At 40.5% G+C, this 12,339-nt stretch overlaps 1 long non-coding RNA gene across 1 annotated transcript; it reads right to left on the bottom strand.

Annotated features, from left to right (window-relative positions):
- Nucleotides 1–5,289: 5,289 nt before the first annotated feature.
- Nucleotides 5,290–11,341, bottom strand: LOC140634799 (uncharacterized). Its single transcript, XR_012032178.1, has 5 exons — nucleotides 11,234–11,341; nucleotides 10,382–10,563; nucleotides 8,283–8,537; nucleotides 5,978–6,110; nucleotides 5,290–5,858 (listed from the first exon to the last, which is right to left on the bottom strand). It is a non-coding gene; the product is annotated as an uncharacterized lncRNA (long non-coding RNA).
- Between the last annotated feature and the right edge of the window lie 998 nt (nucleotides 11,342–12,339).

Below are 12,339 nucleotides of genomic sequence, written 5' to 3'. Positions count from 1 at the left end.
GAAAATTATGAATGCAGATAAGCAGTTAGATATCTGTAAAAATGTACTCAGTCCCTTGCTATTAGACATTTCATGTGTTTGTGATGTTAACAATTACAAAAAAAAAAAGGTTGCAATTAATATCTCAACATACATATCCTTGGGCATATGTGGGAGTGTTTTTGAAAGATAATTCTTAAAAAATGGAATTGCTGGGAGAATCATGCATTTTAAATATTCACAGATACTCAGAAATTCTAGGGATGCCTGGGTGGCTCAGCAGTTAAGTGTCAGCTCAGGGTGTGATCCTGGAGTTCGGGATCTAGTCCCACGTCGGGCTCTCTGCATGGAGCCTGCTTCTCCCTCTGCCTCTGTCTCTGCCTCTCTCTCTCTCTCTGTGTGTCTCTCATGAATAAGTAAATAAAATCTTAAAAAAAAAGAAAGAAATTCTATAAACCAGGGAACTAATTTATAGTGAGTACACTGGAAACTGACTATACCACAAAGCCTTCCTCACTTGTGCTACATCCCAGAAAGAAAACCACCTAGAGACATATCCATGAGCCTACATCATGCATTCAATTTACACCCACTAAATATGTCTTGGAGGCAAACAATAGTTGATCGCTGTTGCTTTAAGTCATTCTCAACCATTTGAGACAACCCATTTGACCCAACCAAGACAGTGGGTCACAGAAAGTGTACCTGGGAGGGAATGTGAGGCCAGGATGCATAATAGAGAGATGGTGGCACTGGAGGGCCCCGCACTAGAAAGCAGAAGTGGGCACGGAGAAAGGAGAGGGGAGTCATGAGAGGAAAGTGTGAAGGGAAGAGAGGTGAGTACAATCCATTCACAACATTACCTAGAACTGTTCAAAGCCACCTTCTTTGCATCTTCTTCGTAACAGAGACTTCTTAGAAGACAGTGGACTAGGGAGAAAGAGGATTAGACTGGAGGGGTTTGAAACCCACTGCCAGAGAAGGAGAAAGTGAACCCTCCAGAATAGTTGTCTCTGCCTTGTGAAAGAAGAGACACAAAGTGGCCCAAGTGTAAGTTTCCTTCCTTTCCTCTCTCCCCCCAGCTCCAAGTTCTCTGAGAGCCCCGGTGAGAAATACAGTGACCACACACTGAAGTTGGTGTCATGTCTTGTCCTTCTGACAGATGGTGTAAGCAACAGGCCACTCTCAAGTTTCTTGGCTTCATCTACAGCCACCCTCCCCACTCTGGCATTTCTATACAGTGACTGCTAATCTCCTTTCCATTTTTAGACCTTTGCATATACTGTTCCCTGTGCCAGAATGTTCTTCTACTAATCCATCATCCCCCTTCTCTGGGCCAACAACTATCATCCTTCAAGTTTGAACTTAAATGCCAGTCTTCTGGGAGGCTGTCCTGACCCCACCCATACATTTTCCCCGAGCCTGGGCAGGTCCTCCCATTAAATATTTTCGGACCTCTCTGTCCTTTCTATCCCAATGAGATTGAATAATCATTTGTGAAATGGCTTGTTTATGTCTAGATGAAAAATCCATGAGAGAAGAAATATGTTTGTCTTGAGCATGAAGCTGTCTACAGGGTGGCATAGTACCCAGCACACAGTAGAAACAGTGTGAACACTGTCGAATGATGATTGAATGAATGGATGGATAGACAGAGACCTAAAAAGCACAGTAATCAAAAGAGATAAGGTGTTTGTGCCAGAGAAGTTGAATAATCCAGAACCTGGAAAATCCGTTTCTGAATATTAGGAGTTAGCTATAGACCTGAACTAGTCTGACAAAAATTTAAACATAACAACATTGAGAAATCACCATGAAAATAAGTAAATCTCACTAGTAACAAGAAAACAGTTTGTATAACCACTTAAAATATTTTTTAAATAAATATATCATTGTTCTGACACACATCGACCGAGAGAGATTAAATGCATTTAAATATAAACACATTTAATAAAATTTAATGGAATTCACAACGAAAACTGAAGAATGTATTTCATGACAGTGAAAGGCTGAAAGGATTTTTGTATTGATGTATTAGAGCAAAAAAACTATTTCAAACAAATTAGTTCATAGCTTTCCAATTATAAGAGAGTTAACAAATATTTATGGAATAATGGTATTTATTTGATATGTGTTATTCAAGTTAAGATTTATCATCATTATCAACTCTTTTTTTTTAATTTTTTTTATTTATTTATGATAGTCACAGAGATAGAGAGAGAGAGAGAGAGAGGCAGAGACACAGGCAGAGGGAGAAGCAGGCTCCATGCACCGGGAGCCCGACGTGGGATTCGATCCCGGGTCTCCAGGATCGCGCCCTGGGCCAAAGGCAGGCGCCAAACTGCTGCGCCACCCAGGGATCCCCATTATCAACTCTTGAAGCTTATTTAACAAAAGACATTTTATCAAAGGTGCTCAGATATATTAATTGTAAATAAAGCATTGGCTCTCCGATAAATATGTAATTAGCCCTTCCACCCTTGTTAAACATGTATACTATATTTTTCACCTGAAAAGTTGGAATGACTTAAAACTCTCCATGTAATTACGTAATTAGGTGTTTTCTTTAAATGAGGATCATGGGGCAGCCTAGGTGGCTCAGCGGTTTAGTGCCACCTTCAGCCAGGGCGTGTTCCTGGAGACCGGGGATCGAGTCCCAAGTCAGGCTCCCTGCGTGGAGCCTGCTTCTTCCTCTGCCTGTGTCTCTGACTCTCTCTCTCTGTGTCTTCCATGAATAAATAAATAAGAATCTTAAAAAAATAAAATAAACAAATAAATGAGGATCATGTGCTCAAACAAAAAATGTCTGTTTTATCATGCCAATATATAATCAAGCCGTAGACATTCCAGTAAAAATGTTCAGGCCAAAACTCACAGTAAATATACTGAAAACACACAGAAGATGGCATTTAGGTTTTAGGCTAATAAGAATTTGGTAAACACTATATCAACTAACTTTACTAGCAAAAGACTCACCTAATATTGCATAAATCCTAAGGATTATATAGTTGGTAATGAAATAAAAATAAGCCTCAAAAGTGTAAAAAAATCAGATCAACCTAAAACATTTAAATTTATTATAGATTTGGGTCTAACTTTTGAAATTATATCCTAATCAACATTAAAGTAGTCATTCTCTTGATTTCAATCTAAAGTTATGGAATTACTCTTATGCATTAAGGACTGAATTATTCACAATATTTTTGTATGAGTGGATTTCATAATATTACAGCCAGAGATTTCTTTGTGGATAAAAATTTACTTATGCTACCATTCATCCTCTTTTCAAAAAACATTTACCTTTGACTTAAAATTATTGATGGATACAAGTTTCATTAATTTTGCAAGAACTAAACCAAAAAGCAACTCCGGGTTTTTAAATTTATCTTTTTAAAAATCAGGTCAAGTGTTTACTCTTATAAGCCGCAAAAAGAATGACTGAACCTTCAGAATTAAAATCTATTGTATATGTCCTATTGAGAAATCCATTTGTTTTCATAAAGAGTAGAAACAGAGCACCAGGCTAACAATAGGTATCTCTTGCACCAAACCACAGACAATCCATATGCTGTTGTCTTCCCTGGTTTAAATATGTTCCATGTTCTTTTTCCCCTAAACTCATTTGGCTTGAGTTGTTGATCAAAGAAAGTTATGCATGAGAGACCATTCTGTTCAGGAATGAGGGTCTGTCGTGCCCTGAAACATCCCTATGATTTATAATATATGAACTCCGTGTGAAAGAGGTAAATAAATTAAGGCAATCTGAAAACAGAGGGAAAACATGCTGTGTATACAATTTATTGGTCACACAATGGGTATTATATTCTAATCCAATTTTAATTTCTAAAAATGCTTGGATGGCATGAGCAGAAACTGTCCTAAATATAACACACACATACACACATGTCAAATATGATAAGATCATGCTGGAAAAATAACTTTTCTGCTTGTGTACCTTTTAAAAATGAATTTAATTCTTTCAGGTTCTTGTTGGTGTAGTTAGGTAGCTTATCCTTTGTTAATACTTTTCAGTTTTGCTTTTATTCCTGCAAGCAATTTGCAGTTTTATCAATAACTTGAAGCCAAAATATTCTCTCTGCTAAACTAGGAAAAGTTTAAACCACCCCAGTGAAAAGCAAAGAGAGAGATAAAAAGAGATGTCTGTTCAGTTCAGGCTGTTATTGTGCATCAGATTAAAAGAACGGGCCATTTCCCTCCTTTGCAGAAAAAAGAAAGATGATGTGCTGAGCAGAAGGCAATAGAAATTACTGGGATAATTCCGTGGGTCCTCCTAAATTAGGATTATATAATGACTTACAGTTTGTTTCCTGAAAAATTTTGAATGAGAAGTCAGATCAACTCCATGTCACAAGCAAATGGCAGTTTATTTCAAGCCATATAACAATATATTATTTGGGGGCTGCCCATAATTTAAGGTAACTTTGTACATTCTTCCTCTCCATCACTATGGAAAATCACATCAATTTGGGGTAGTAATATTAAAAAATCTTTAGAGATGCTTGTCTTGCACACATTGTTAAAGTAGAAAATTGTCCTAGGGATCCCTGGGTGGCACAGCGGTTTGGCGCCTGCCTTTGGCCCAGGGCACGATCCTGGAGACCCAGGATCGAATCCCACATCGGGCTCCCGGTGCATGGAGCCTGCTTCTCCCTCTGCCTGTGTCTCTGCGCCTCTCTCTCTTTCTCTCTGTGACTATCATAAATAAATAAAAATTAAAAAAAAAAAAGAAAAAGAAAATTGTCCTAAAAACTTAAATCCTCAATCATTCTCATGAGTTGGCTCACCTTTTCCCAAATAGAATCTGAAAGAGTTAATTAAAGAATATAATCAAGCTAATAATAATAATAATAATTAATAATAAACAGTTGAAAAAAGCTGTTTGAAGAGAAAATGAGATAGAGAAATAAGGAAATTGGTATCATGAGTAATACACACTGTTGTGAAGCATGTATGTTCATATACAGTTTCCAGAACCACATTGGGAATTTGAATTCTGAGCTTCCTGGCATCCAAAGCAAAGCTACGGCAGCTAACATCTACCCAGCCATGCAGCAGGATTGATCTTCCAGGGACTAAGAAAAATTCCTTCCCTGAATCTCCGTAGAAGGGCCCCCAGGTACATGGTAACGTCTTGCACTTTTTGGTATAATGCCAAGTTCCACTCGGTGAAAGGACTCTTCCTAAGGGCAAGTTCATGTCATCCCGCTTGTAGCTTTCTAAGAAGGTAGATGGATTCAAGGATGAATTGTTTTTGTTTTGTTTTTAAGATTTTATTTATTTATTATCAGAGACACAGAGGAGAGAGAGAGAGGCAGAGACCCAGGCAGAGGGAGAAGCAGGCTCCATGCGGGGAGCCCGACGTGGGACTCGATCCCGGGTCTCCAGGATCCCGCCCTGGGCAGAAGGCAGGTGCTAAACCGCTGAGCCCCCCAGGGATCCCTCAAGGATGAATTTTTAACTACCATGAATTAATAGACTGCACAGCCTTTAGGCAAGCCACACAACATCACAACTAAACTTCTTAAGAATGGAACAGAGTCAGCTCAAGGGTTTTTTGGTTTTGTTTCGTTTTGTTTCCAAGCTGACACCTGAATGCAGGCATTCCCTTTGCCAATTAAGAGGAAATCCATAGGCTTTGATGGTCATCCAAAGAGAGGGCCGGATTTTCGGCATCTTCTTTTAAAAAATTCAGGCTCCTGACCCAGATATGGGGAAGAAATGGCCACTCAATTTCCACAGGTACCATCTGGCCTAACTGGAGCAATTCTTGGCGATTTGCATGATGCATCCCTGGCTGCGACATTACAACTGGCTGTGGGTACCCACATGCAAAGGACACCACGTCAGGTAACTTAAATCTGCAGATATGAGAAACAAAAATATGGTATTTTTAATGGTCTTTTCTGACCTCTCAGCACTTGAGATTTTTCCTCTCGTGCCCACAAGGCATTTGAGCCTTGCCTACTACAGCACTTACTACACAGTATGATAAGCGCCTGTTCACTCGTCTGTCTGCATCCCAGACCGGAACTCTGTGGGCCTTATTCACCTGCGTGTGTCCCCAGGGCTTTGTCCCAGTGCCTGGCTCACCGTGGGTGCCCCTTAAGTATCTGCCAAATGAATGAATAAATATCTCTTAAGTTAATGACAAAGATTAGAGTGAAATCATGTGAAGATGCATGACACAGAGTAGGCATTAAATAAATATTTCTTTTCATCAGGTTTTCAGCAAAGGAAACTCAGGCGATTTTCCAACAAAAAAAAGTTCTCTAAAGAGTCTATGGGAAGGAGAGGCAGGGTTGCCATCAAACATCTCTCCCATTTCACTATGTTTTGCTTAAAGGTCATCATTCCAGTATCATATACAGTTTTAGGTTTAGACCTTGGTTTCCAAACCTGGCTCAGCCAACAATCAGCAAAGAACTTAACTGCCAAAGTCTGCATTTTGTCAACTGTAAAATGTGAATAATATAGATACCTACTTATTTGAGTGGTTACCTGGGAAATTAGTGAGATAATGCATTTACAGTGCTTGGCACACAGCGTGTCCTAAGTGAATATTTATCATCATTGTCTCTGTTCCTAATTGGCACAACAGCCACTACTTCTGTGGTCTTTCAGGCTGGTCCTTCTCTCTCCATCAGCCCCCGTACCATAGCAATTCCATCACGAGTGCAGAGATAGTCCAAAGATCTAACCCATAGTTCCCAGAGGTGGGAGCTTGTATGTTTAGGAGGCGGGGTGGCGAAGGCTGAAGAGATGAAAATGTCTGGGCTTCTACTCATAAAGACAGGGTAAGAGCAAGCAAAAGATACAAGAATTACAAAAAGGATAGCTCCAGTGAATTTCCTCGACACATCGGAGCCTCCCACAGCCTCATTTTGGACTTTATTCTTTGCCCCCTCCTTTAAGAATACACAAAGAATGAAAACCCTCTTGTTTTTCCTAAAAACCACACACCCACACGCAAGTGGTATTTCTATACCCAATCAATGCCATGGATTTATTCAACCTTTTTTTCGTTTCAAGAAGAAAGAATATACGTTAGAACATAGCATTTGCAGTACTTAAAATTCTGGCTTGAATAATGGATTTCAAGTCTAGTATTTTCAGAAATATATCGATTCCACAGAGCAAGGTACACTGAACCATCTGATCCCTGTTGCATCCATCTCCTATCAGCTATGAAATCCGTCTCAGAGAGCGGCAACACAATATTTCCGAATGAAACAGCATGTTCTGGGGCCTACGCTGGATGCAGAGCCTGGAGGGCCGCTATGCTCACCACTGTACCACCAACTCCAGCCAGATGAATTCATCCTCAGGTTTAAAAGACGGAGTCCAAGTCCCCAGGAGTATAGGGCAGGTACCATGCACGTACTTGAGGACGAGAGCAGTGCCTCATAGGATCCAGCACCATGCGTGCCACGGAATTGGTCCTCCCCATCTATTTGGTATTTAACTCAACTGGTAATGAGGGACAAATGGACCTAAAAAACTGGAAATACATGGAGGCATCAAGTCCAAACTCCTCGTTTGCCGCATGAGGAAGCTAAAATTTTTTTTTAGATGTCTTACCTGAGATCATGTTGTTAGGGAAGGCAGTCTTGTGCATACGTTCTTTCAACCCCCACTCAGTGGAATAAAAATGGACCTTACACCTGGAACACTTTCTCACCAAGTGATAGAGTCCTCCTAGCCTGTGCTGGGCTCATCATCCTGTGTAAGAAAGTCTTTCTCTGTCTCAAACTCAACGCGTGCTCCTTTATTCTACCTAAGTGTGTGCCTCTTATGGCATCTGGCCAACCCCACTGCTGTATTTCCTAGTGAGGGGGTGAGGTGCTTTTGCTGCAGCACAGGAGGGATGTGAGCGGGCCAACTGCCTTACATTGGCTGCTGGGAGGGACCCAGTGGTCATGGGCAATCAACGCCGACTACTGATGTTGCTCTGTCTCTTCTCTCTGTGAATAAAGTATTGTTCTTTCTAGTGCTTGACTGCACTGTATTTTCCTTGGCAATGGTGATTCCAAGGTATAGTGAGCAGAAGTGCTCAGACTTCTACTTTGGATAACAGACAACAGATGCCACTTGCTCCACACACATAACTCATTGGTTTGCAGATTCTGATATGCTAGGTAGCGCCCTGTGGCCCTTTCCTCCTGGTATTCATGCCTCTGTGTAGTCTCTTCCTTACTAGTACGGGCTGGACCCAGTAACTTGTTTCTAACTCATAAAATACTGAGATCTGTTTGCAAAAAGACTCTGGCTTCTGTTTTACTCACCTTGCTCTCGCTGTCTTGTTCTCTCACTTGACTCTGATAGAAGCCAACTGGATGTTGTGAGTTCCCAATGGAGAGATCTACATGGCAACAGCCGGAGAGAACAGCCAGGGAGAAACTGAAGCCCTCAGTTCAACAATTAATGAGGAATTGAATCTTGCTAACAACACAGGAGTGATGGTAGAAGCAGATCGTCCCTAAGTCAGGACTTCAGATGAGACCACTGCCCGGGTCAGCACTTCGATGACAGCTATGGGACTACAAGAATGAGAAGCCAGGTAAGATATGTGTGGACTCCTGACTGGAAGAAATGATGAAATCATAAATGTTTATTCCTTTAAGTCAGTAAGTTTTGGAGGAATTTATGCCACCACCGATGACTAAAACATCAGGATTAGGAGTGGACCTGAAGGTTTTTCTGCTTCAACGTAGACAAATTTGCTGATAATGTTTAGAAAAACTATCTTCTGAGCATTATTTTTCCCAGTTACTTCTATTTTCCTGCCTATTTTCCATTTATTTTAAAACTTCCTCTTTATGAAGTCAATCTGTCTGTTTTACTACCAAGAGAGTTTTTTATTTCTTTTACTTCTGTTGGCAAAGTTCAGGACCGGTCCTGTACTCTCAATTATAGACAACGGAAGCAAGGCACAGCAGGCCAAAATGTGTATCCAGGGACTATTTTGTTAGATACATATCAGATATATCTAGCTTAGGACTCCAGAAAGACTCAAACAAGCTGAAAAACAAGAAATAGAAAAGATCTAACAGTTCGCCCATCAGGTATATGTCCCCTTCCTCATTTCCCATTGAAGCTGTGCTCTTCCCTATGTTTTCAACAGATCTCACATTTAGTTTGGTAGTTTGAGGCTTCCAGGTAGGGGTTCTGGGTTCCCTCTCATCGGTTTGGTATCTAAACCTGGGCAAGTCCTTAGCTTTGCTGTAACTCTTTTTTCCTTCTCACAGGTAAAAATAATATACCTTGGGAGAAAATTTAGAAATCTTTGGAGAAAAATGATTGCTGAAAAATATCTGTTCAGTCATCCTGCTAATTACATTATTATATTATATTAGTACAGAAAATGTGTGCATTCATGTCATTGCACTACTATGGTTATAGTCATAATTAATTGCAGTATCTATTGACAGCCCCTACTAAATTTTTTGACAGGTGAGAAGCTTCTTTTCCCTCTATAGTGTTCTATATACCATTTACTCCATTTTAACCCAAAGTGCATAGAAGCTGATCTTACCACTGGCAATAATATACCCATAAATTACATTAGTTAAGAGTTAGTATCTGTAATCATGATACACTTTTGACCAAGTTAGCCTAACAAAAAAAAAATATATTAGCATATTATTTTAGTATTAATAAATAATAGTTGTTTTTAAATAAATAAATAAATAAATAAATAAATAAATAATATGACTAAATAAAAATATAAATAAATAAATAAATAAATAATAGTTGGTTTTAGAATACTTATTGTTCGGATAATTCCCAAGTGACCCACTCGCTGCATTTATTAATTTTTTTTGAAAAGTAAAGATGCATGTGATAAATTAAGTTTATTGCTGTAAAAGGATATAAGAATAGATTTTAACTTGACTTTAAATACTTCGAAAAAGCAATCCTTGAAAGAGATCGCCTCAGTTCATATAACCCATGTATTAAACTACAATATATCTGATTACATGGAATGTAATCACAATGCAATTTTGTTTTCTCTTCCCTCGCCCCTTCAGAATGTATTCAGTGGAAATAGTTTTTTCTTTATTCTTATTCATGACTCTCCTGGTTCATTTTGAGAAACAGAACATCCTACAATCACAAGTCAAAAGCACAGTTGTGATTAAGTCACAAGTGTCCAGGCTCTGGTGATAATGATAACATCATACTTGTTATAAAGGAAAACTTTCCCCTTTCCAGAATCCTAGATGTGGGTTTGGGTCCTACTGTGAGCCCGCCATTACCATAGAGGAAGGACCTATGATCCTTCCCTCTTTCCTTCTACTTCATTTCTACTAGAAGTTGTTCCTGACCCAGCCGGGGGCCGACAAAGGGGAAGAAGCAATAAGGGGAAGCAGGATGTTCTGACCTGACTGGGATTGTTAGAAGCTGCCTGGTGCGCCCTGGGCTGCAGGTGTCCAAGCCGACTTTCTCTCACATGTTCCTCTGAGTCTCTCACAAAGTGATCCTTCTGACTGGCTGCTCCTGACATTCACTCTGTCTCCTCCCTGCTGGAGTCCCACACGGGGAAGTCCCTTTAGGTGGGATCCCCTGCAAAAGGAACTAACAATCAGATTAAGAGCTCCCCATCTACTCCCTGATATTCTCTCAGATTTAACCTGCTACTGGAAGGTCATTTATGGACTCCCAGAACAGCCCTCAAGTCTGTGGTCACAGGTCCTTACCAAGAGTCGGGCACCACTGTGCCCCATGACTGCAAACACCCGTCTCCCACTCCCCAAGTGGCCCCTGGCAGTCCCCTCGCTCAGCTTGGTAAGCAGAGGGAAATGTCTTCTACTTTCCCCTTTATCAGAAGACCTCAGAGCTCACTTCCCTCTGAACAAGGTCTCTTCATAAAATCTTCATCAGCCAAAACCTTTTTTTATTTTTAAAGATTTTACTTATTTATTCACGAGAGACCCAGAGAGAGAGAGAGATGCAGAGACACAGGCAGAGGGAGAAGCAGGCTCCCTGCAGGGAGCCCAATGTGGGACTCGATCCCAGGACCCCGGGATCACGACCTGAGCTGAAGGCAGATGCTCAACCACTGAGCCACCCAGGCGTCCCTCAACCAAAACCTTTTTATTCCCCTGGAATGGATGTGGGCCAAGAGCTGTGAAGCCATTTTTAACTCCGTTCCTTAGAAGAAGTTGTCTACTCAGTTTGAAAAGTCGTATCAATTGTAACTTGCTTCCTCATCAAAATTCCCAACTTAACATACCCAATAGAACGAGCTGAACTCTAATGAAAAAGTCGAGTGGTAAGTAGATCCATGATTCTATAAAACTCAGATGTTCTCATGTGTCCTTGGACATTGAAAGCTGCTCTACTGAGAACACACACATTGAAAAAGACATAAGGTTAGTACATACTTCTTTGAGCCGATTACAGGATAAACATAAAAATGCCCCCTTCTGACACTTTAGATACCAAGGTTCGGCCTAGGTCAAAATCTTATGGCTAAGTTATAAATTCCAGGGAAGCATTATTCTTGAAGCATTGACACAGCTTAAAAGGGAGCTGCTGAGCCCGGCAGTGGGAAAATAAGGAACACATCCCAAGTCGCGCAAGAGCAAACTGTGAAATGTATCTAACAAGGGATTTTTAAAACTATAATGAATGTTTCCTAGGCATCATATGTTGGCAGATGCATTGCTTAAAAAAAAATAATAATACATCACTCAGGACACCATTTTAAGGCGATTTAAGTAATTGCATATGGGCTCTTGAGCGTTCCCATTATCTGCTGCTGCATAATAAAGCACCTCAAAACTCAGTGGTTTAGATCAGAAGCATTCATTTCATCCCAGCTCTGTAATCGAGGCTGGGCTCAGGTAGGTGGCTCTTCTGGTCTAAACGGTGGTCACGCACGCGGCTGTAGTCATCCAGGGTTGACTGCAACTGGAAACACAAGATGGCTTCATTCACAGGTCTGTCACCTTGACTAGGATGACTGGAACCACTGGGAACATCCTGGATCCCCGAAGCAGAGTGACCAGAATTCCTTGTGTGGCAACCTAGGGTTCCAAGAGAATATCGCTGGAAGCCACCAGGTCTCTGAAGGCCTCCACACAGAACTGGCACATCCTTACTTTTACGGCATTCTACTAGTGGATATAAGTCATAATGCCAGCTCAGATCCCAGGGGATGGGAAATGGATTTTTCTTCTAGATGGAAAGAATGGCAAAGAATTTATAGCCATCTTTATTCACCACTTGAATTTTTGAAGAAAACAGCCGACTTTGTTATCTGTGCTAAATACTAGAGATGAATACTCTCTCTACAATGCTGGCCAACTGATGATCTCAGAAATCAATTTCAGCAAC

Source organism: Canis lupus, chromosome 6, assembly GCF_048164855.1.
Source record: "Canis lupus baileyi chromosome 6, mCanLup2.hap1, whole genome shotgun sequence".
NCBI classification, from domain to species: Eukaryota; Metazoa; Chordata; class Mammalia; order Carnivora; family Canidae; genus Canis; species Canis lupus.
The sequence above is the reverse complement of the archived record's forward strand: the minus strand, read 5'-3'. Positions and strand labels throughout refer to the sequence as shown.